Raw genomic sequence first — 24,096 nt, forward strand, 5'->3', positions numbered from 1 at the left:
TTTCTTTTTTTTTCGATATAAAACTTCTTTCATAAAAGTGGTATGGCCAGAGCCAGAGCGCGTATTTTGCAAAAACGCTTCAACGTTGACGACTAAAACTTTTTCTACAACGGGTGTTGTTATTCCTGTCGGTATTCAGTGGGAAATTATGGTCGTAGCTTCATTAAGAATTAAACAGGATTTCTGGAAAGTTTAATAAAGACAGAACGCGCGATATTGAGAACTTTTATGAAACTTCTGTTGTTCGCCTTTAAAAACGGAGACACAGAAGGAGAACGCGACGTTTGTTCGTATAGATAAGAAACTTTTCGCAAAAACTTGAAAAACTAAATTAATGATATTTTCGCGCACACATAATACATATGTACATTTATACATATATGTGTTGTTTACGTTCGTTTTTGTGTGTTATTTAATCATTCTTTCTCTAATGAACTCACTGCAAACTATGCAATTATTTGTGTTTACGCTGATATTTTTGCTGATATTTGTGAAAATAAATGCAAAACTCGATACGCGTGCGCTGAATTTATTTTTTTTGCTCGTGTCAAGGATAAATATCTTGCAAACGAGGTATTTGTTAGTTCAGTATATTAATCTCACTACGTCGACAACTTAATGAATTAACGTGAATAATCCTTAGGCGTTCCTTTCGGAATTTCGCGTAGGGCATAAATTTCCGTTAGGTTCCATGGTTGGAGGCGCATTTCCAGAGGGTTGCGAGAGATGTACGTCCACACACGTCTACGTAGATATATAGGCACATAAGTTTCGCCTCTGTATAGGACGGTTTTCACATGCGGGCGGTTATATTCTATCCGTCATCCTGTTCAACGCTCTTGCTCTCTTATTTTTCCTTTTTCGCTGACAATATTTCGCGCTTGAATCGCGTCAATCGACAAGACATATTTTGCGAGGGGCGTTTTTACGCTGCGTTACATGACGTTATGTTCAAGCGTGCGTTCACGTACATAATTATATTTTTGGAGCTTCTACGAAATATTGACAATTAATCTGATAGATTTTATTTCTGTAAAAAATTTAATCGCGCATACAATTTAAAATAGATAATATAAATAAAGAAACATGTTTTTTGCTTCGTAAATTGCACGAACTATTAATATTTGAGAAAACGCGCTACTACTAATTCTAGAATCTTATTAACAGACTAGAACAAGCGTTGTGTAGCAGCAAGTATCTTGTAGCAGCTTCGTCAAACTTGGCGAAGCTGCACGGAATTCGATAGCTGATGATTGAAACATTGTCATCAAAATAGCAAACTTATCCTATTATAAGATTGCAAATCTAATGGTATTACATCGCATAACCGTACAATATTACATGTTACACGGGTATAGCAGATTCGGGTGGATCAACCGTATATATGGTATACATATACATATATATATTCTTTGCATTCGAACGCATGTTGACGTCGAGTGATGCTCGAGATTGATCCCGCGCAATGAATTGCCGGTGCTTATCGAGTGCTTTTTAACGCTAAAGAGCGACGTGTACGCGCGCAGTTATGTATAATATAAATCACGCGCGTACGTGCGTATCCCGTTTCGAAGGACCCAGCCTGACAGTGATCGATGAGCCAGGCGCGAATCAACGTTGGTTGTGTGCGCAAGCATTAGCATTGAAGTCATCGGGCGATTCGCATAACGAGATTGCAGGCGTGTATGAGGAACTTCAACGCACATATTATAGATATACTTTTCCTTCTTATTTGGAGAACCGATTCGTGCGTATGGATTATAACATTTTAACTCACGTTGTTTCGGTCCTACAGCTCGGAATCTGTACACAGAATTCTCTTAGAATTTATTACTTTATTCCCAAAAATTATGATAATCGTGAGACAATGTGGTATTGGAAGAATTTTATAAGAGTTTCTCTTATTAAATATTTACCACAATAAAAAAAAAGATTAATATCTATCACAATAAGATATAAAATATGTACATAATAAAATTATAATGGAACATATTTTATATCTTATACGGTAGATATTTAATATTTTTTATCGTGGTAAATATTCATCAGAGAAACTCATAAAATTTTTCCCATGCCATATTGTCTCACGATTACCATGATTTTCAGAATAAATTCTAAGAGAAAATCCTCTCTGTGTATATGCATCATACATAAAAACAAAGATCGTAGCTAAATTTTAGGCTAAATATTTTCAACTATATAATTTGACTGAGATAGTTAATAATTTTTTACGACTGTGTTTATTAGCACTGCCTCTTCGAGGGCGCGATTTTATTCTTTCTGACACGTTTGTTGCACCCGAATCTGTATATATAGGACTAAGGAGGAGAATGAAGTCGCGAGATATACGTATACCGAATTATCTTATCTCTCCTCTCCGGTAACGCGGAGTAATCGATATAACGTCGTATCTCGCGGGAGATATATCGCCGAAGAGAGTATTACCGCTGATATATCGGCGCCTGACAGGATTGCCGTGCAATAATATCGATCGGAACGTATGTAGAGCTCGCCTAGAGAATTCTCCCGCAACGACGTAAAGTCCGTGCGCGCTACCTCGCGAAAGCTGCCGGCATATAAGTACCCATTACCTGCTACAGAACTAACGTAGAACAATGGAGCGCGTCTCCCCTACGTAATTACTGCCGTGGCTCGAGGGTGAGGGTCTTTCTCCGTGTAACGTTCACTTAGACCAGGGGTGCGTAACTCCCGATATTAACCCATGTAAATTGCAACGGTACCCCTTGAGTCGGATCCGAATCTACAAAGAAACGAACAGGGTAATATCTTTAATATATACATTGTCTCGGTTTTATTAAGATTGATCTTGCTCATCGTACACATGTACAGTAATAAATTGATTAATTAAAAAAAAATTGTGCTTTCGAATGTGCATAAAAAAAGAGGAAGAGGACAAAATATATATCTAATATTGTTAATTGTGGAAGCACGCGTGAGATTGATCTTTTGTAGTTGAATTTATATCAAGAGAAAATAATTGGGTTTTTTTCCACGCACACGTATTTTAATATAATTAAAGTAGAATTCAAGGAATAATTATCCGTGACATATAATTTGACAGTTTGAGAATTATTCCGATCCTTTTATATCGTATGTCGTGCATCGTTCTGGCGTATTATTACTACTTAGGGACTATGCACACGTGGAGATGAGAGTGTGCAGTTTGCCGCACACGTGCGTGCATCGTCGTACTTATCCAGCTTGCGACCACAATTACTGTTCCGGTAACAGATGCGCGCATTCTCGTCCGTGTGTTACATGTTCTTGAACTGCGTTAAGTGCGTTCTTGAGATATTGCGTCTTCTAGATGATCGTTCTTTTTGCGCGAAGATTTGTCGTTCGATTCATCATTCTTTGACGTGAGATAGGAAAGGTTTATTTCGATAATATAAAAAATCGTGTGCCAATTTTTCAATCCTCAAGCATTAATAAATTCCGCGCACCAATTTACAAAGTTACTGCACGATTCGATTTTTTCATTCCCTCGAAATATAATGCGATGCGCTGCCTTTTCACTCGAACGCAGCAAATACTTGTAAATGGGAATTCGCGCGCGAAAAAAGAGTGATAATGTTAAAATTAATAAATTTCGGCGATGTCTCCCTCGCGCGCGTGTCGGACGTTCAATTTCCTGAAAATTACGTTTTTGTTATTATCGCAATCCTGCCATTTCCCCCAGCGGCGCGTATCGATTTTTACTTTTCCCGGGTCAGCGGCTTCGTTAGCACATTGCGAATGCGTTCGGCGTGTACGTATCGAGAGATATTGACGTGTAGGAAATTGAAATAAATTATTCCTCGTTATGCGGCAGAACGCGCGTTGCAGATAGCCGTGCTAATGGATCAATCGATCATTCTCGCATAGGCTAATAACGGTTGGACGATTCGCAAGAAGATCGGAATTGAGTTCGCAATCTCGAATCTGTATCTCGAATGTATATTGCAAGTACCTAACCATATCTGTTGTAAATGCAGGTCACGATTATTTATATACGAAGTGCCAAAAAAAGTGTCCTATAACGCGTTTGTCAGACGCGTTTTTTTTTGTACTACGTAGAGACATTTAATTATATGAAAGATACGGATTGTATATATGGATCTATAGCGGTTTTCGGTTCTTTTATATTTCCTCGTTTGACTAAAACTCCTGCGAAACGGAGCGAGATAATCACTTGGAGAAAATGAGAAATTGGAGTATCTCCCTACACAGAAATGTAAATGCCAGAGGAGCAAAACTACCGCCTGCCACGCGAAGATCGTCTTCCTTCGAAATCCTTAAGGGCTCGTCAGGTCGGATGAGAATGAAGCGCTCGACGTGAATTTCTCGATGCAAACAAACTACTTAATAGCTATTGTTACACAGAGCTTACCGGCGAGCTCTGTCGTCGTTCGCGAGAAAATTTCAGTCGCGATAAGAGAGAGAGAGAGAGAGAGAGAGAGAGAGACAGAGATTCTCTCGCGTATTCGCCTCGCGGCACAATTTCCTTGTGTCGTCCGAAAGTCTCGGGAAAGTCGGATAAAATGGCTGTGTAGAGAGAAGGATCCAAGAGTACTTTTGTCGTACTTTCGTTAAAATGCACGATTCGAATAGCAGATGACGCGTTTCCCAACCAAAAACTTTTTTCTTGTGTATTATCCAAGTTTTATGTATAATAGACGAACACGTATACATAACATGAATGTATACAAGTTTGATTAAATAATAATTAGTGTATGGTTTTTCAACGAGATTTTTTTAAACAAAAATTCGCTCTTCCCTTTCGCTACTTTATAATTTTTATTCTTATATATTCTAATTAAGCCTGAAGTTAAAAGAAGACGTCTACTTGAAATTGAACGAAAAAGATTTTATGATCCATTTGCATCGTTGAGCTCAATTAAAAGAGCTAGTAGCTTTCGGTGGTTTGTAATTGAAAAAGAAATTTCCTCCGGTACTTTTCTTCAAGACAAAATTAATCTGCACGAGAAATTTGAGACGAGCGGGAGAGTAATACAGCCTTCAAGCTCAAACGATCGGGACGAAACGGGCGCTAATGACGGCCGCAAATTCGATTCGCCGGCAAACTTCGTCTTCGAATTCTCACCTCAGCTCGCCGATGAAACATCGCCCGCACTCCGCATGCTATACGTGTTACGTCCTACCGCGAACAAATAGCCCCTGTCGCCTTGAAAGGGCAGAACCGAGAGGGTCCGCACACAGTGCGGCACTCCCGGGCGTTTGGCATCGCTCGCATTTAATTACCGGAGTCGCATGACGATACAGCCGTCGGTGAAAAGGTACGATATCGGACTTGGTCTTTGTGTTCGTTATTATATGAGCGCGGGTCAACTTTGAGGTTCGTAAGGGCCTCTCTTTCCTTCTCTCTCGTTGCACTCTTATATTCTTTCGCAGAGACGAGAGAATGAAATCCGCCGCAGCTGCGCATTTCTTTTCGATTTTTTCGATATCGGTGTTATAATTGCGCACCTGCACAACATACTCGAGTTAATGATCTAATTTCTTGTAATAAAGTCACGCCTGCTCTCTTTCTCTCTCTTGCAATTGCGCGCGTGCTATAACGTTGGCTATTATAGCTCGTACATATGTAACTACAAGATTCAGCAAACACGATGTTATCATGTCGTCACGATGGTTATTTGGCTCGTTGTGCTTGCTTTTACGAGGAGAAGAAACGAGACGAGTCTTGTGTGTTTGATTGTATTGTCACTCATTTCTGGTTTTCTCGAAGGGTAGATACTGATCGATGTAAATCGGGTGGGAATAACGATTACTTTTTTTTACATATATACAATACATGTCATAATTTAAAGTGACGTTACTTTACATGTTGTTTTCTCATGGAAAGAATTCTTTTAATAACAATCGCAATAACGTCTCAAGAGATTCCTTTTATCGCTTCATCCTTCTTGTTTTTTATCTTTCTTCTGTTCAAAGTTGATGTTTCTTCTTTTTAGTAGATTCGAGTTATAACTTAGATATTATTCTTTTTTTTGTGAATATCTCAGATCACCGGTCGGTCTCATCGGAAAAAAATTAAGATTTTAGACTGTATTTATGAACTTTATGTTTACGGATTTTATTAAATAAAATAAAACATATAAACCAACTAAACAAGCTGCTTATGATTGGATGTTAAATGGTTAAAAACTTTAATATAGTCTTGAAAAATTCATATATTCATTAAAAAGTAAAGAAACGTTTCGACTACTCAGTCTTTTTCAATGTAATAATTTACAAAAAATATATAATTGTGAATATTTCTAAATAAAAAATTTTAAAATTAATAATTCTTTCGAAAATATATATATATTGTAGTTTGTTTAGTTGGCTTATTTATTCTTAGTTTAATTGTTTTAAATTTATACAAGCCTAACATTGAATATTTTAAAACGTATAAGTCTAAATTACATGATGCAATGATTATTAATATTTGCACAAATTAAAGATATATGAAAGATTATTTGTATGAAAAGTTTGATTAAAGAATTTTAGGACAGAATTATTTTAGAAATTTGAAAGTGTTTCACTTTACAATAAAATGACAGGAGTGATCTTCCAAGTGTCAGACCAAAATTATGCAGACTCAATCTTCGGGCTTCCAGACTTTTAAACCCTCTGAATCATCCTGAAGAAAGACATTTTCTTCGTACGCGTCGTTCGCAGCGTACTTTAAACGAGGTGCACTAGGGTTAAGCTGAGAACGAGACAATAACGAATCGCTTGCCTGTTTTGTCGATGACTCTGGTTCAGGGTCGGTCGTTGCACTTCGTGGTCCGAGTATAACAAAGAGAGTCCCGCGAGCCGCGGGACACAACACACACACACACACACACACACACACACATATATATAAAGCGCGTTATTCGTTAGGCTCACGACTTTCGGTATTAGTATTTATGCCCGTCTCGGGGCTCGTGCGATAAGTATCTTTATACTGCACATGAAGGGCGGCCACAGAGCGAGCACCGTCGTTCGATAAGCGAAGCTGTGTCGCGTATTTTTCTCGCAAACACGTTTACCGCGATTGGAGCAACTTTGCGATGGAGTGGTTTGAGGAGAAAAAATTATGCCGGATAAAAAAATGTCTGGCTTTACTTGTATATCGTGTAATCCGACATGTTTATTCTCGAGACAAATAAGTATTTTATCTGAAAATCTGTACTCTATTTCAAAATGCTTCATATTTTTCATACGATCAATTTTATATTATAAATTATGTAAAAAAAAAAAAATAAAATAAAATTTACATATATAACAAGCTGTCGGAAAATATTCGTGACGATCGTGTCGATATATTTTATACTCGTGTTAGATGCGAGAGCACGAATGCAATAAGCGGTACTGCTTTGTGTACCGAGAAACAAATAACCACAACAAAGCGCCCACCAATGCGTCTGTAATCCGAAGAAAAGCGCAGCGAGATAGGGCAGGTAGTCGACTCAGACATCCGGTTTGCCGCGGAACGGAGTCAATGCACCTGGCTCGCAGCATCGGGCCGATCCCCGAGAGCTGTCTCCTTCTTACGCAAGTGCCGTGCGAGCACTCCTTTTCGTTCCCTTTCTTTCTCTCTGTCTCTCGCTTTTTTTTTCTCTCTCTCTACTGGAACCGAGAAAAACACTCTTCAACGGAACGGTTAAATCGCCCGAAAGTGACATTATGTGCAAGTATAATTTCGAAAATAAATTTCTCTAAAATATCGAGTCCTATAGATACGTCACAATTATCATTGCTCTCGATTAGCTCGATCGATGGAATTTACGGATAAATTCCGGCATTTCTTGCGAGCGATTTAACGCGGTTCACTTGCATCGACTCGAAAGTAAACACCTTTTCACACGTGGTATATCGGTGGTTCGGTAAAAACGATGCAGGACGAGCGCTTTGGATGTATGTACATGTCTATCTTGAAGACTCGCGGGGAGGCCACAGCTTCCAAGCTCGAAATCGTCGATCACGATCGGTAGGACGGGAAAAAGAGACAGAATTGAGAGGATAAAAAGACATTACGAGTCGAAGAAGGCGGCAGAATGATGCACCGAAGTGAGGAGGAGCAGGCGACTTTGTGTCTCTTTGTGAGGTTCATGGCCGTCTCCTTTCAGGGACCGCAGGATCAATGCTGCGACGAGATTCCGGTGGGAAGAGGGAGACACGGCCCTTTCGTTCCCTCGTGTGTGTGTGTGTTCCTCCCATTCTTTTTTCGCTCAGGTCAGGAGCGGTGAGCCACAATAACAAGCTGAAGAAAGGGAAGAGCGGGAGACAAGACGGATAACGATGACAGAAAGAACGATGACTGTACGGGAAAGTTCTAATTGTGCGAGTCCTATATCTACTTTTCGTCCTATAAACGCCGGTGTCCTCGTCGAGTCATTGCACCAGTATTTCAACCGAGACTCTCGTCAACAACTCTCCGTTGACTCTCTCTCTTCTTGCGCGTTTACGATTAATGCGATTCTTCTCCTTCACGTCGTCTTCTCGGCAAGGCGTGTGCACTCGCGTTACATTTTGTGCACCGCCGCGATAGAAGGACCGGGTTTGTTCGCCTCTTAATCGCGCGAGAAACCAATTGTGGAACTGCTTAAAATTTAATTGACTTTGTTCGATCCAAGTATAGCTGTCAAGTTTCGCGAAATAAACATTTAACACGTATGAGATAAAATTTTCTGCCGCGACAAGATTCTGTCATACATTTGTCGACGGCTTCGAATTAATCCTCCGTATGACATCGCGAGATTAATAACGACTTGTCTGTTTTCGTCTCGCTTGGTTTGAGAAACTCCGAAAATAGCGCGAGACGAAAGGAAAGAAGGTTGGGGACCAGTGAGTAAAATAGATTAAAATGTATCTCGATGCAGATACAGATACACAAATTAAAATGTATATAGATGTAGATATTCAGATATTTTCAAAGTATCTCACAATCAGATATATATCAGATTTTTTAATTATATTTTATCATAATGTAATATACATAAAATATACTGAATAATTCTTTATTAATATTTTTGTTTATATCACAACTTTATTAGTCTTAACACGTGAAAAATGCCTCAAAGATATCGTCACTCAAACTATTTGATCATGCTTAATAATCAACTGGTGTTGATGACGATATGTTGATAACTTGCAGTCTTGATCTTTTACAAATTTAAAGAATTGGGCTGTTCAAAAAAATATGTGAAAATATATATGCAAATGTATCTGAAAAAAACAATTCAGATGCGTTTTGTATCTAGATACAGATATAGATACTTCAATTCGAATATATCTTAGATACAGAGACTCAGATACACAAAATGTATCTCACGGAGAGAATTTTCTCTTAGAATTTACCCTGAAAATTATGGTAATCGTAGGATAATATGGCGTTAGAAGAATTTTATAATAGTTTCTCTGATTAATATTTACCACAGTAAAAAATATTAATAGGTACATAGTAAATTTTATTACGTGCGTAGTAAAATTAATCTAGTATATTTTATATCTTATTGTGGTATATATTAGTATTTTTATTGTGGTAAATATTAATCAGAAAAACTCTTATAAAATTCTTCCAATACCACATTGTCCCACGGTTACCATGATTTTCAGTGTAAATTAGAGAACATTTTCTCTGTGTAGATACTATTCAATGTTGATGGGGACCTATGGAAATTTAAAAGCACACACACGCGAGACTATACACACTCTTCTCGAATTTGTTTTGTCATTTGCTCCATTTTTTTCCTTTTCTTTCGTCATAGACGTAGATTGCGGAAGACGAATGTCGGCACCGACTGTACGCACGAGCCCCGTTTTGATTCATCGCCGACGCGAATTGATTTACCGGCTAAAATATTGAAAAATGTTTCTGCCTCATCCTTCCTCTCCTTCTGTCTCTCTCTCTCTCTCTCTCTCGCCGCACACGCCCTCTCGCAAATGATTAAATGCCGCAATTCTTACGATGTTTTGCGCGCACGCGAGGGTTGTATCGATCGGACACCCGCGGTGTCGCGCGTTTTCAAGCTAGTCCCACAGGCTTACAAAACGCGTTCGTATATCCCCCCAGCATTGAAGTCCATGTTAAATCGCACAATTTTATTCAATGGAATTTAATTTCATCGCACATTCGTGCGTGAAAAATTATCGAATTTTTTTATATGAAAAATATATAGGTATCTATTTAATATAAAAATGTTACGTATAATAATGTGAATTTGCGAATTATGCGAATTGCATACCTACTGCTTTCGGAATATTTTATTTTGCGAGATACCGAAGGTAATAGTATTTTCTCTTGCAATTATGCTAATTCCACATAATTTCTACTCGCTCGCTCGCTTGTAACATGCTAATAGCAGTGGCAGTTTGCACAAATGCATTAGTTTCCTTAAAATAATTCTACAACCTCGCCATAGAGGGAGGGTGAATTTTACGTGTCTGCAAATTGCGATTAGCATGAAACCGCTAATCGCAAACGAGAAATTGCCGAGGTGTTAATTCATGACATATGTCACGACGATCGAAACTCACTTCGCAAGTTATCGCTGTTACCGTTATTGTAATTGTGCTCTCTCTTGGTTGAACTCTTTCTCTCTCTCTCTCTCTCTCTCTTCGTTTTTAATAAATAAAAAATTTATATAGATATAAAAAAATTTTCACACGTGCAGACACATACATATATAAAAATGGATATATCATAAAAATTCATAAAAAAATGATTGAGATAAATTCAACTGAATATATCCTTTGTCATATATATATATATATATATATATATATATATATATATATATATATATGCTAGTAAATATTCCCCTTTTCTCCTTCCATTTTCTCGAGAACAAATCGATATCGACCGGTTATCGTCGCGTCGGCGGCAGAAATTTGCTCGCGTGCTCACGCTATGAATAAGTGATTGCTCCTTCGAACTTAAACGCGAAAAGTCTTGGCTGTCTGAGTCGCGCACGTGTAGCGTTTCTCACGACGAGCAGAAAATTCGCCGTTGTTGCTTTGTTCAACGCGCGTGAAGATTTGTGAAGGCATATCGCGTGCAATTTTACTCAAGATACATATATACGTATATATGTACAATATGTGTGTCTATATATATATATATATATATATATATATATATACGTACATATATGCGTATAGAAAAATAATTTTCAAATAATTTCTAGTAATGTTACGAGGAAGGAACATGTTTTACTTTCTGAATGAGCAAGAGCTCTCTCTTTGTCTCCTCGAATAATGCAATTGCATCGTTCGTGTTCTTGCGAGCGTCTCCACAGTGGCTGTCCATATTGTGGCCGTTTTCACTGGCTTCCATACCGTGCTTACGTCGTTATGTAAATTCGTGCGCTTAGGCACGCGTGAAAACGGCATCGCTTATTCACGAAGTCTCGCCGAATGCGAGGAATAAAAGGCACCAGCTTACGATAATAAATAACGGGGTCGAGGTCCGACGTGTTGAATTTACTTCTCTCTTCTTGGATTCCTTGCTTGCGCGCTGACATGCGAGAGGACAATAGATCGTTTCCTATTTTCCTTTGATATCGATACCGGATATTCACGTGTGAATAATATTATATGGTTTGTACGTATTGATTGCAAAATATTAATTTTGATAGAGGACGTCGATGCTTTCATATTTATTAAAGAAAAATTATTTGTTCGGTCGTTTGACATATCGATCATGTTTTGCGATATGCGTGAAATTATTCTCTTCATTCTTTTCAAAGTAATATATATACATATATTAGGACAATATATATATATATATATATATATATATATATGTATATATGATGATACACGAGTTAGATATTTCACGAGTAACTGCAGTTATATCGAATTTTCATCAGTGTATAAAGATATTATGACCTCCCTAATATAATAACTTTTCATTGTATCGGATATCCATCACGCGAATAATATGGCATTGTTTCTCGGATAAATTCCACGCCCAGGGGAATACGAAAAAACAGAGTATTTACAGTAAGTGGCATTACGCGATCTTAGCCCTTTCAGGGTCGGCTAATTGCGCGGGCGATTTAGTCCAATGAAGGACTGAATTGCAGTTTACTTCTCAGAAAACATCAGGCACTAAAGGATATATACGAGCGGCTGATGGCGCTCGCAAGAAAACATTTAATCTATCTAGATAGTCCTGTTTGGTGCAGCTCTTTGCACTCATACACACACATATATGTATATACGGACGTACACGCACATACATGCTACTATCAACTGACAAGTTGGTTAATCATTAACTTATTTTATGCATAATGACATACGTATGAGATGCAATGTAATTATTATTAATTTAACTTGATGATAATAATTACAAAATATCAATTACATATATCTTTTGATCTGCGAATTCTTTAGCCAACTTCTTTGACGAAAATGTCGATTATTAAATTTTGAATTGCTTAAGTAATTATTCCAAATGAGGATTTTCTTTCAAATTTTTGCTGATAAAAAAAAGACTTGAAATTGGTCAAGTAATCCAAAAATGCGAGGAGATATTCTATTTGAAACCTTGCCTATCAACTAGCGGACGAATAACGTAATTAAAGGAGTATATAAATTGTTAATAGAATAAGAATATAAAAATACAGAGTTGAATTTCAAATAAAACGCGTGTCTCGTTAAGAGCAGTTTTGCTTCATTTCGTATGTCTAGTCCTCTCCGACTCGATGCACTAAAAATACACTAACGTTTAACGCGGCGATGCGTTAATGCGAACGGAATCAGTTGCAACGACGACACAACGATCCCTTTTTACACGCGGTTGCTATCAGTGTTTTAGTATCGTTTTCTCATGTTTACAAAGAGGAAGAAATTTCAGCTTCCTCATCAAATTAAAGAATTTATTAATCAATCAAACAAATAAATTAGACTCGTGTAAATTTAAAATCTACCAATCAACTTAACGAGCTAGATTGTTTAGGATGTTAAATAATTTTTTATTAAAACGCAACATAACTTACCTACTGCGGATTTATCTATTTTACTTAAAACACTCTATGGTTTTTTAATACAAAATTATTTAACATGCTAAACAATCTAGCTCGTTAAGTTGCCTTATTATTGATTAGTTGATTTTAAGAATTTATCACCAAGAATTATTTTTGATTGCCAGATTTCTCGCCAAATTCAATTGAATTAAGTCTTCCCCGAATTAGATTCGAAGTTAATGAATGAAGAAAAAGGGAACAGAGAGACAAAATATCGAGATTCTGAATGATTTCGAAATACGTATGTGAAACATCGATCTGACGATGTTGCACACCGCGTAAAATACACGCTAAAATGTGCGTAGGGCGAAAATCCATTCCGACCTACTACAATAACGGTGGCAACGACCGGCTGGGGCGGATCAACGTCGTTCGATAAGATTATAGTGCGGCCGACAGCGGCAGGTGCAGGTCGTCGAGTACGGCGCGACGCAGGCTCTGGCATAAATTTTAATCTCGCGAGAACGAGGTCACTGGCCGTCCAGGTGTTTCGTCGACGCTGAAAATAAAATGCGTTAACGAGCGGGAAAATGTCGCGCCGCGTCTCGCGATCGCGCGTATCCAATTTGCAGGGTTCAACGAATCCCGAAACCATGACTCGTTTATTATTTCGTCGCTATTATATTTTTCACATTTTTTTCATCGAGCATCTTCAACGAGATTCACGTCACTCTTTGAAATAATTTATTCGGCTTTATTCTCCATGCAAATTGTAATATCTTTCGACATATGCGAGACTCGTTTTCGATAAAAAAGGTTAGTTACAATTGTAAATCGATATCCCGTATTTTTTTCCCTTGCATGATGACTATTAACATCTGCCATGACCACGGACAAAATCAATTTCTATACCGTATTTCTATATGAATTTATTTTATCTGTAAAGTTAGCGTTTGTGTAAGTTTCAGAATTTTTATATGATAAAGTTAGTTTAGTTTTTCTAAAAAATATTTTTATATAGGATTATATAGAAATATATTTTATATAGGAATTGTGATTACGGTAAGTGATTGCGATAAGTGATTACGCCTTTTGTATAGCGAACAAATATCTATAATAGGTTCGATGGGGAAAAGAAAAGCATAGCCCGGCGCGAACATGCGGGTCGATCGAGGGTATATTTTCACGATGTGCTAGCGACGATGTGGATATAGGATTGTGCGAACGTTGCAACGAGAAAATTGGTATTGACACAGACTGGTGGGATCTCGTAAATTTGGCTGGAGAGACGAGTGTATAGTCTTTCTTGACACTTTGATACTTTTTCGAAAAAGCATGTGCACAGAGTCCGTATATTGTATTACTTTATTGCATTTTATTATATCATTCAACAGTCATAAAACGTGTCGCTATTTGTGATATTAGAAATTATATATGAAGAAAAACGTAAATCGATAAAATATTCTACATTCTCTTTCCGTGTCTCGCTATACATATTCTATTAATTTATTATATGGAAATAAAAAGATTCAAGATGTAATGACATTTACACGCACATGTATACACATACACGCTCCCTTTTTTCTCTTGTAAATTAACTACTTTGACCGAGAATATATCTACTACGGTAAACTGAACGGAGTCGAGGTCGTTATAACTAAAACTATGACGCTCGGAATTTCCATTTGTACGAGATGCAACTACGTTGATTCATAAGTAATTCTTTGCCAGAGGATAGAATAGATTTTCAAGGAGTTTTCTGAATCACCACGTCTTCCTAAAGATTGTTTTGTGTAAGTCTCACGCATGAGTCACGTAATAGATTCTTGTTGTAGTATTAGTCATATATGATTCTCTCTATAATAAAGATAATTGAAGATAATTAAGGAAGACAATTATGAGAAATGAAACAAAATATATGAAGAATATATACATGAAAACAAGCAATTCAATTAAATTCGCATTTAAATTATAATTTTCGAAATAATAGCGTGTATTTTTAGACAAATTATTGTGAAATTTCAACAATCAACAGACACATACACGCTCCTTTTCCTATTAAATTTCTCCATTTTATCTTAGGATCATTTCGTATTAGGGCGTTTTAACGCCCTATTATTTTCATCCCGGACACCCGCTGTTTTCTCTTTTAAGACGAGTCTTTTAATTTCCAAATGTTTCCTTCCCACCGCTCACAGTCAGGGCGATTCGGATTTCTCGTGAGTCATTGCCTCCTACATTTTCGAGCAGCTGCGCGCCTCAACTTCCTACTCGCTGCATTTAAATTTTATGGTCCTAGCCAGGCCTGGCTGCGATATAAAGACTCTCTATGCGCGATGGGAGAGTTCAATTTGAAAGAATTAATTTACGGCTTAATAAAAGGACGGCGAGCATGTGGGCTACGGTGCGAGATAAGTTATTAGAGAAACGTTGTGGTCGGGGACAACAACGAATCGTATACGCTTATAAGGCGTCGCCTTGCTCGCGTTATATGGTGAAAGCGGGAATAGTTCCTTAAATCTTTCCGGTACACACGTGGGAAATTTACATTTTACTTCCGTCGTTTGCACTCTTGGGCTCGTATTATACGTCACATTTTTTCTCGAAAGCAACATAGCAAAAGTCGTCTACATAATGACACGATATACATTTTAATATAAAGACGTTATTATAAATAATATCGTATAACTTCTTTTTGGATTACGAAACTGTTTTTACTCCGATACTCATGCTTTATTTGAATTGTCAAAATGAAAAATTTATAAGATCTCTTATACAAGCATCTATATTTCATTCAACACTAAAGTTATCATATCTTGAGACAATATTGAATTTTATTAGAATCATGTGGTTATCGATAAAACCGATGACATTCTCTAAATTATTTTCATATCTTTTCTGACAGCGTACTTTTTTTTTTATTTATCGTCTACTCGAATCATCGATAATAGGACGCGAGCAATTGCAAGAGTGTCGTCGAGATCGGGAGGAAACGGCCCATTCGGTCGAGCTGAAAAGAATTCGATCGTGTCGGAACAATGCGGTTCCTACTCGTGAAACGATCGTTATCTGTATGAGCGCAGAAGCATTGTCTCGTCGTTCCTCACTAGTTCGCAACATACCGGATGTATGATGCGAGAGGACCGCGTATTTTTTCTACCTCATTATACCAACGAACGCAAACGTTCTTTGATACGTTCTAAATTGGCAGACCGGAGGAAAGTCTTGCGGAGAATTGACGAAAAAGAGATGCACTCGCTCGGGAAAATTTAATCAGTTACGAAATATTAACCGTGTTCCCCTTTTTAGCTAAAGTAAGAGCCTTTTTGTGGGAGTTGTAGGACGAGTGAAAGTTTCCTTTGAACGGGATTGACAAACTACATTTCTTCAGTTTACCGACTTACTTAATTGGGATAAATTTAATTAAAAAATATATATTTAATTAATGTTTTCTTATACAATTTTCTTCACTAATGATTAATATGATTAATCGGTTCCTTAATAAATTCACACGCACACTCGCCGGTGGAGAATTCTCATTATCATCAAATCTCGCCGGAATAAATTCGCGATAAATTGGCTAGGTTTGACGGAAGATGGAGGAAACGAACTGGATCTCATTTGGAGCAAAGCTCGTTGAGCGATGCCTGGTCTCATCGTTTTCCTTCTTCCTCCCGTTCACCCCGAGTTTCCATCACCGTTACTGCGCGATCGTTCAAGTACAAATTGCTGAGATGAGCTTTTCTTCGATTATCGACACGCGATCAGATTTCGAATTCGTAATACAGAAAATAATATTCTCGTAATGAGAAAATAATTCTCAACAATAAGAATTTAATTTCTGCGTCACATTACACAATTATAGCTCGCGCAACCGACGTCAATTATTTTCAAATATCGCGATATAATTAATAATTCTCGCATGTATTTTCGCACAAAGTAGCCGGAACGTCGGAGGTAGACGCTTGTTAACGATCGAGCGTCGCGCATGCTTCGCCGGCCCGTGAATTTAATTTAATATGAAAACTGTTAATTAAGTCGGGACAATATGAAAGAGAGCGGACAACCTCTCATATCTGAATATATATTATGCGCGTGTATACGACATGCACACATATATGCATATCGCCAGTCGCCTGCGGGTTTTATGGCTCACGAAGTTAATAAGATTGTGCAATACGAGTATCGGCAAACTGGAGAACTTTATATATAGAGATAACACCCTCCTACGTTCATCTATACAATGCTTAGATTATATATTCCGAATTGATGGACTATTCCCGGCGGGTTTCGTACGAGACCATTTGCACAAAAAATCGATGCGTCAGCTGATCTCTCGAATACCTTGAACAAGCAATCGTTTGCGCAACGCACGATTCGTATATTTCCGTCCCGGAAAACATTCTTCAAATTCATCATAATCCCCCTTTTTGCAATCTCAATAATTACAACTCGCGAGAAGAGGAAAAAATACAATCGCGCAAACTGAGTCAGGTAAAAAGTTAGCGAGGGGACCAAGATGCAGAGCCGAAAAAGGAACGAAGTAGCGGTTGCAGCTAGGGCTTTTCGAGGGAGAAAGAAAGAGAATATACACTCGTATTGAGATGTATTCCTGTATCTGTATCCCTACTGAGGGAAACAGAAAGAGAGAGAGAGAGAGGAGTCCGCGTTGTCATGGCGACCGTATCGATCCCTACGGACCGCGGAGATATGTACGAAACGATTCGCAGTTAGCGAATTCTATCCTGGCGCGTTAATACGAGTAGGCTTTGCCGGAGTTGCGAGTTGTGCCACATTGAACCTCGCGCGTGTAGCCACACGCGATAGTTGGCCGAGAGTTAGGCGAGCGAGTGCTCGGGCTTGGCCGCAAATTAATTCTCACGTCCCCATCCCTCTCCCTCCCCCTTCTTCATCCCCCTTCTACCCCCGGCAGAGTCGTCGCTCGGTCTCGCGAGGATTCATTCTCGGAAATTCGATGCGAATATCCTAGTTCGGACTTGGAACGTCATATCATATGGAAATTCGACACATTGTTACGTTTGTCGATATAGTAGAAGTTTTCTCATGAGATATTAAAGGAAACAAAATGGAGTGCTTTACATGCATTGTAACGCTACCTCTTTTCCTATATTTGGCACGGAAAGTGCCCGTCAAATTTTCCATTTTACGCCGACATGGAGAATGATTCTCTCTCGTGCTATATAAATAAATCAACGTTATACATATATATGCGCTTTCGCGGCTGGGAATTTTGCTGTTATGGCGAAAACAATCGTCGCACGGTGAAACTGGAACGGTGGAATTAAATTACAAATTTTGACAGGTGCAACAGCTGATTCTTCACCTCGGCCGGCTGGTAAGCTAAGGTCGTCATTAATGCACCAGGTGCAAAATGCTTCTCTTTCATGCTAAACAATGGTCGCGTTTCTTTCTTTCGGGATCAATTTTAGCCTGTCAATTCCACGAGGTCATTAAAGAAATTGCACTCAGCGTCCGAGTTTTTTCTCCGTCAAGGTTCTTTTTTATCCACTCTTTTATTCATTCTCAATAGTGTTCTCCACAAAAAAATATAATTGTAACCATCATAATAATTACTACACGCAATAATACGCTTTTTTATTTATTTATTTATTATCATAGCAATCGGGATTGTTAAGCTTTTATTAGTACCTTAATATTCACGTGAATAGTGTCGTTTCGTTGAAGGATCGTTATCTCTCCTGTCGCGGAACTCGCAAAATTTCATATCTAAATTGCTGACAGAAAAGATAATATCCATGACTCGCAAAAAGAGCCGCTAGCTCAAAGGACTAAACTTCCCGTGAGATATGCGAGTCGTGCTTTGCTATCGCGACCAAAAGAGTCGAAAGAAAGCAAAGATATGCTTGCCAGTGAAAAGTCCGCTGGTCTCCCATTGATATTTTTCCCGGAAAAACTTTTTCGGCGTTACACCGTGAACCATAATCGCGCATAATCAGATTTATGTAAAACGATCGTTGCGCGCTGCCAGACTTTTTCCGATTCAAAAACTCCGTTCGAGTTCATAGAGTAGTAATAATGGACCAGATATAGCGAGAGAGAAAAGTCCCCCGTCGTGAGAAAACCTGAATAACCCGCCGTGCATAATTAATACGGTCGATTTATTATCGACATAACAATTGGACACGTAACCGAACGTGTGAAGGCATAGACAGAATTTTATTTTCCACGATTACACGCAATGTCATTTAAATGCCGTCTACTCGGTCCCTTCCATTTCTTTCTTTCATTCATCGTCGGTTGTTCGCACAAGGTGCAATTATTCCCCGAAGAATGTTCCCCGGTCTGGCGAATGTCTTTTTCCAGTTTGACTAGTCATAGTCGTCACAACAAAGGAGTTCCAGCGACAGACGGTGGATGACCTGCTGGCGGAGACCTGCCCGGTATTTCCACAAACGTCAGCACGCACAGACGGTTCCTGCTCGCCGGTCCTTTTAAAGGTTCTCGGTGGTAGGGAAAAGAAAGACAGTCGTGTACCAAACAGCGACTCTTTCTTGCGTATACGATGCATCTCAGACTTTTGCAGGCCAGACTTTTAAAGTTTTCGTTCCTCCGACATTGATATTGTCCACTGCCAGATGCAATCAGTTGGACCTGACATTTGAAAAAGAAAAGAAATTACAAAAAAAGAAAAATATATATATATTTATATACGATTTATGCAATTTGCCTCTTGCTCGAGATAATTTGCAAGTGCATTTATTCGTCGACAGTAACGAGAACTTTAACAAGATTGCAAAGGTAGCTAAGGTAGACGCGTCTCTCGGTTCGTCGCCGCATTAAAGGTTCTTTGACCTCTTCGCCAGCTTTTGGACCTGTGAAAGCTTAAGAGTGTAAATGCAACGCGTTTTCTCCGGTTTGACTACACCGGGCTTTCGCTGAAAAAGCTCGGCTTTACATAAAATGCATAGGCGTAGGAGAGAGAGAGAGATCGTTATGTAGCGACGGATGTAAAAAAAAAAAAAAATCGGCGAGTTAATCCCGTAGTTTTTCTCCAAGTTTTCAACGAGAGCGACAGCTGCTCGTTTAAAAGCAGCTTTGCGAAGCTTTTCACTAATGCTATATATTTGTTCGTATTCTACTTATTTCAGACGAATATTCCAATTATCCACTTTATTTGCAATTATAATAACGTAAAACTGCTAGGTATAAACTTATGCAATTTGTTTCGCGATATGCTTTTTGCTTGAAACAATCATTATTTCGGTTTGAGCAATTATAGATCCTTGTCGATCGGTGAGAATGTGAAGTCATCTCTCGATTAATTGCATCAAGTATCCCGTTGCGAATGCAGATTACACCGATGTTTCCGAAAATGTTTTCATTAGATCGATAATGAACGTGACTCGGCTCTTTTGCCGTTACTTCGTAATCCAATTTCAGCCAGTTTATATCTTGATCCGCGACTTCTTTGCGTTTAACGGAGGCGATTCTTCGGCGAGCCGATAGAACTCGCAAGATTTTCTCTTCAGATTACCCGGACAGGTAATCCCGCCGGAAATAGCAGCTACTTTTCGCGCAAACGAGCCCTTATTCAGGCTTGCGTGTAAGCTCTTCATATTTAAGTCGCTCGTTTTCCTATTCAAAATGGCCCGGAATCGGTCCTGCGCATCGCGTTCGCTTCTTCGTGCGCGAAGAATATATACGGAAAACTTTTGTTGTTTTGGAAATTTTCTTATTAAGCTGTTATATCATTTTACGCGTATAAGGTAATATATCTTTCGAACACCTACATATTAATTTTGCAACATTCATCCCCATTGTAAAAGTGATGAAAATTTTTCTTTTACGTTCTACGTATGCATATATAGATTCGAGCTGTATTCTCGATTTATCTTGTGGCAATATCGGCGGTTTGTATGAAAGTTACCTCTTCCGGGTCTTCGTTTCGCCGCGGCATCAGCGACGAGAAGTTTTGTTCCCGCTGCGGAAACACGGTCGAGTTTCTCGTGTGGCTGACTGTTTGTTGAGAGACGACACTTCCTGTTGACACACGACTGCATCGTATCTCCGGCAATACGATCGCCGAGCGGCGTATTGCATCGGGTATCGAATAGGAAATATCGATTCGCGTCCGCCAGGCTCGGACTCGCACCTTTTTATTCGACAGAAAGGGCTTGTAAAAGGGATACGACGGTCGGACGAAATCTTCGATATTTTTGTTTTCTGTTTCTTTGGAATACCTATATCGGCGCACGATTTGCGCAAAATAACACAGAGACACGCGAGTCAACGTGATGTCGCTTGCGGTCGTGAAGTTCGCAGCTTGCTGCCGGAAACTGCACGCGATGTGTAATTAAAGTCGGGAATTTCGCGCTTAAACTGCACCGCGTTTCGCTCAAACGGTTCTCCGCGCTAGCAAAACGCGACCGTGTCTCTAATTACGCGCTTAGCTGCGTAAATTCGCGCGAATCACAACAGGGTTTGGATTAAAAGGCAATATATAGAGGCGTGATACTGCAAAAAAAAAGATATTTAATGTGACGATTGTTCACAATGTGCAAAAATTCAATTTCAAGTTTCTATTTGTGGAAGAGATACTTTGGAATGTAATTCCATACTTTTGGATTATGTTTTTGTCAATGAGGAAGTCCTTCGCTTCATTATTCGACGAAGGATTCGAAAAGATAATGATGAGAAAAAATCGAGCTTGACGTGGGTCGGCCAAAGGAGATCAAATGAAGAAAGTGTAGATGAGAGAAAAAGAATCCGTCAGCACTCCAAGTATTCTATCTTCTTTTTTTCTTCCCTTTTCTATTACGTAGACTGAAATGAAGCATCCAGTATTTCCGTTATCCAGTAATCTTGAATTTAGTTCTTTTAAACCATATGTGCCAGGGAAGTAGTCTGCGTTCAAAAAAAGCAAACTCAACATTTATAAGATTTACGAAAGAATTTTGTGTTTTGAAATAATATCGAGTTAGGTTTTATATATTTTCACATTTATTATAAAATTTATCCAATTACATTGAAAGGATTGTGCTGAATGTTTAAATAATAATATATTTCAATTTTTGATAATAAAGCAATTATTAGCATCATTATATTTTAATGCTGAAAGTTTTTTGGAATTTGCTATAAAATTTCCACGGAATAAATTTGGTTCGACTTCCGGGAGCATTTCCGGTTCACTCAAGCGCGCGGTGAAAGTGCATACTTATTCGTGACATTATTATTATTTTTATAAACTTCTTTTAACATGAAAAGAACAATTTGGTGGTCATATCTGTGAGAGCAGATATCATACAATTTATCAGAATTTTAATAAAACTTTCGTGATTTTGACATTTTTGCACAAGGCCTTCTTCGGTTTTAAAAATTAACTTTGCAAAAGTGCACAGTTTTACATACATATAAATATAATATTAAAATTTTATATATTTAAATTTAAAAATAGAGATTTATCTTTATCTGAATAGATTTGTTTGTGTGCAATAAATATATATCTAAATTTAAATACTGTATTTTAATATAGTATCTGCATAATGCAAGCCGTACATCAAGATTGAAGAATCTTTCTCTGTTTTCCGATATCCTTCTGCTTCTTCAACGGCTCCCAACCACGCGTAACTACTTACGTATTATCGGCTCCCAAAGTCGATCGAAAGCACCCTTAAGCTCCTTCCAGGAAGAGTCAGATGGATGCGTTCGGGTCTTCGATCGTGTAGCTATCCTCGTCCTCCGAGGAGCGTCCTCGCGGTACAATATAATAGGACGTGCTCGTCGGGATTAATGGCCTGTGAACACATACACTAACCCACAATGTCTTGGAGTGAATCCTCCAACTGATCAGCTCATTCTTTGTAAAGGGCATAACGTATATGTAGAGAGAAAATCCATACCGATAATTTTGTGCAAAGTTATCGTTTGAAATAAACACGTAAACATTTTTGAAGACTGAATTTGTTGCGAGATTACATCTTGGAAACAGCTAAAGAAATATTATACGAAACAAAAAATTATAAGTAAAAAATTTATTATTCTATTATTGCATATTTATGCGGATGCATGTATCTGCAAAGTGCATATTTTTCCATGATACATTTCTATAGTTTTTCATGCTTGTTTTTCAACGTTAAATTGTATAAAAAATGTCTCAAGATGTTTCTAAAAATAATTCTTTTATTTTTTATTGTTTCTCTTATATTAAAATTACCACTATAATTTTTATTCTTTTATTTAAAAAAAAATCTAACTTAAAAACCGGGACCTTAATTTTCTTTCTTTAATACGGTAATTAGCCGGTGGGGAAAAGAATGGCGTTCTCGCAATTAAATGAGAAACCCTCTTCGATCCATGCGAGATACTCGTTTCGTTCGTTTCGCTGGTAATAGCCAGACTGAAAAACCGTCTCTGACGAAGACAAATGTCAAGCAATGGTAATAATGCATCGTGCTCCGTCCACCCCAGAGTATCTCTGGTACGTGTATCTCGGACGTATACATTACTGCGAACCATATTTCATATCCGTGGCTCCACCGTCGGCCAGAGAATCGTCCATTCCGTCGCAGGGTGTGGACGTGAATTTCACTTCCGTAGCACGATGTTCCTCGGGTCTTTTAACGTCTATCGGTCGACGAAGATGTCGGAATATTTTCAAACTGACCTAATCCCGATAGAGAGAGAGATTTAATACTGCGTTTACGATAATACGCGCTCTCTCGGACAAAATTGATTAGATCGTCATTGAGAGATTTGCGTACGTTAAAGAGGCTTTTGTACGGTATGTAACGACCTAAATGTAGAAGTCGACGTGGTAATGTTCACGGCAACGGATATGAAAGGAGTCGCATTGGCGTAAGAAGATTAATGAAATCGGTTATTCGAGCGCAAGCGAGTCCGGTCCGACGAGGTATGATTTTACGGGAGCTTCTCCATACGCGAATACCGACATTGTACGGTTTGATTAATGCGACAGATATGATCGATAAATCTCGCGATCACACGATCGGTAGATGGCTTCTGAAAGCATTCGCGGAAAATATTCTTTCTTTCTTTTTTTTTTTAAATAATGATGCTACGTTGCAGTGTACGTTCATCACAACTTTGATCGACTCTTGCTGCCTGCTTGGAAATTAAATGTTGAAAATATTGG

At 38.3% G+C, this 24,096-nt stretch overlaps 1 protein-coding gene and 1 long non-coding RNA gene across 6 annotated transcripts in view; one reads left to right on the forward strand and one right to left on the reverse strand.

Moving 5' to 3' along the window:
• The window catches only part of Dora (zinc finger SWIM domain-containing dorado), a 56,769-nt gene that overhangs the window by 6,106 nt on the left and 26,567 nt on the right, over positions 1-24,096 (forward strand). The gene's annotated exons all lie outside the window — the stretch shown is intronic.
• The window catches only part of LOC114943679 (uncharacterized), a 63,211-nt gene that overhangs the window by 2,286 nt on the left and 36,829 nt on the right, over positions 1-24,096 (reverse strand). Inside the window, exons 3-4 of one of the 4 annotated variants that reach the window (XR_014925901.1) lie at positions 22,580-22,738; positions 21,451-21,848 (exon numbers count right to left, since the gene is read on the reverse strand). The exons of 1 other annotated variant lie outside the window; for it this stretch is intronic. This is a non-coding gene — a long non-coding RNA (uncharacterized LOC114943679). Of the gene's footprint in view, positions 1-18,497; positions 19,596-21,450; positions 21,849-22,418; positions 22,739-24,096 lie in introns of those variants that run through there. 2 more of the 4 variants (XR_014925898.1, XR_014925899.1) reach the window with 2 other exon arrangements.

The sequence above is a fragment of the Nylanderia fulva genome, unplaced genomic scaffold (genome assembly GCF_048542155.1).
Source record: "Nylanderia fulva isolate GAGA-0341 unplaced genomic scaffold, ASM4854215v1 Scaffold11, whole genome shotgun sequence".
Lineage (NCBI taxonomy): Eukaryota > Metazoa > Arthropoda > Insecta > Hymenoptera > Formicidae > Nylanderia > Nylanderia fulva.